The sequence below is a fragment of the Pan troglodytes genome, chromosome Y (genome assembly GCF_028858775.2).
Source record: "Pan troglodytes isolate AG18354 chromosome Y, NHGRI_mPanTro3-v2.0_pri, whole genome shotgun sequence".
Taxonomy (NCBI): Eukaryota; Metazoa; Chordata; class Mammalia; order Primates; family Hominidae; genus Pan; species Pan troglodytes.
Window position 1 is genome coordinate 20018881 of NC_072422.2, and position 2190 is coordinate 20021070.

At 32.7% G+C, this 2190-nt stretch overlaps 1 non-coding gene across 1 annotated transcript; it reads right to left on the minus strand.

The window, feature by feature from the left end:
* Nucleotides 1–314: 314 nt before the first annotated feature.
* On the minus strand, nt 315–474 carry LOC112209678 (U1 spliceosomal RNA). The gene has a single exon (XR_002944531.1). It is a non-coding gene; the product is annotated as a U1 spliceosomal RNA (small nuclear RNA).
* Nucleotides 475–2190: the final 1716 nt, after the last annotated feature.

Consider the following 2190-nt stretch of genomic DNA (forward strand, 5'->3'; position numbering starts at 1 on the left):
TTAAGGGCAATATTAATACATAAACATTGGCTTATGCATTTAAAAATTACCTCTGTTTTTCCCAGATTTATCTGCTGCCTTTTGGGGGCTTCCCCCAGCCACCTCATCTAGACAAAGTTCTCAAGCATTTGCGAGTATCATCCTAGCACTATTTGATCTTTCTAAGAAATAACCATTTGATGTTGTATTGTTTTGTACTGGAGGACACCAATTTTTGTAGGCATATTGAATTGTTTCCAGTATATGGTTTCCTTTCAATTTTCTATATCCACTAAATGACTCAATTTTATTTTCTCTCTCTTTTTTTTCCCATGTGAAAGCACAAACACAGTCCTTCACTTCCACAAATTATGCATTTGAGTGTCCCACATTTGGGGAAATCTCACGGGTCAGCACATCTAGAGTGCAACATATAGGCCTTTCCCTGGGAAAGCCACCTTCATGATCACGGTATCTTCCCTGGCAGGGAAGTATCCACTTTCTTTTTAAGACTTCCATTAGCCTTTGAAAGAAAATACAAATAGAAATGTAATAGAATAATTTTCAGTATCAGCTTAAAATGTTAATTTCAATCATCCATGATTATTCGCTTCTAAAAAAGTTCTTAATTCTGACACAGGCTTCTACAAAATTGTAAGAAAAAACACTATGGTAAACAATGAAATAACTGCTAAATAAAGCTACCACACATTTTATGCACGGATATGCTCATTTTTGATAGTGACTCTTAGAGCATTCTATTGTATCTAACAGCCATTCTCGGTCTTCTGGAATTTTATCATGTGCACTATGAGCTTTAAAAATAAGCAGATGAAAATAATTGATAATATGTAGTAGTAGCTAATGTTTTACTGTCTAATATGTGCCATTCAGAACAAGTTTTTGAGGTAATCTAATTAATATCAGAGTTAGTTTCCTTAGAGGGTAGCATTAGTAAATCCACAAATAAAAAATCAATTACAGTTAGGTCAAATACTTTGCCAATTATTACAGATTTAGCCAGTTGAGGAGCTAGCTAGCAATCTGACCCAAACATCTGACCTCTTGGTGTATTACCAATTTAAAATGTTTTGGCTAAATATACTATCCATGCATTACTACTAGCGAATTAAAAACTGTAATGTTATATTACTTTTCATGGTTCTATTTTTTGTTCTATACTTAGGATTATGCTCCATGGCCCAGGCTGGACTACAGTGACAAGATGATAGCTCGTAACTCAATGAGGCCTCACATCCAGGGTTCAAGGAATACTCCTGCCTCAGCATTCTACCTAGTTGGGATTAGAGAAATGCACCACCATGTCCCAATCGCCTCATTACTTTTACTAAATATGAGTAGCATTTTATGACTACCTTTTTAAAGAAAAAACAAAACTTACTTGGTGTTCACTCATTTTTCAGAGACAACATTTTAGAATGTAAAGCAAGAATTTCATGATAATAAAACAGCAATATTAATTGGCAGTACAAAATTGATTTCAATTCTGGTAGTAAATGAACACACACGATGGGTAAAGCAATTTTCAATGGCAACAATAAAATTTGCCTGATTTGCTAATCATCAGTCATTTTCTTTCAGAGCTGGCTAAATTGCAACATCTTTACATTGCCAACTTTTTACTGTTCTTAGGAGTCAATATTAAAAATCACAAAAAAGACTTCTGTCTTTTTTGTCATTACCATGACAGATAAATAAAATAGTTTGTTTCTCTCTACCATGTATCTTACTTAATAAAACGATATTATATTCCAAGTCAGAGGCCAGGTTTTTTTTCATTTTGCCATAGGAACATTTATAATATAAATTTCTTTTGAAAAAGGTAATTTTTATAATCTAATTTCAGGTAAAGAATAACATGGAGAGGCTTCTTGTAACACTTAAACAGTACACATTTCATTATCTTATTCTCTTAAAAATTATAATAAAGTAAAAATCATGCCATTTGCCACATCATTAATAGCATCAAAAGTTTTCATGTGAAATTTGGATTAATATTATCTTTGCCTATATTGTTATCTGCTGCCTTGAACAGTGTTGATCTCAGTTGAACACTGCCTGTTGAATAGACTAAATGTTCATTAGAAAAAAAGATTCCAAGCTTATCTTAATAAGGAGAATAATAAATTTATGCATGAAACCCACATTAATCCACATCAACTATTTTCCACATTAACCCAACATGGATAC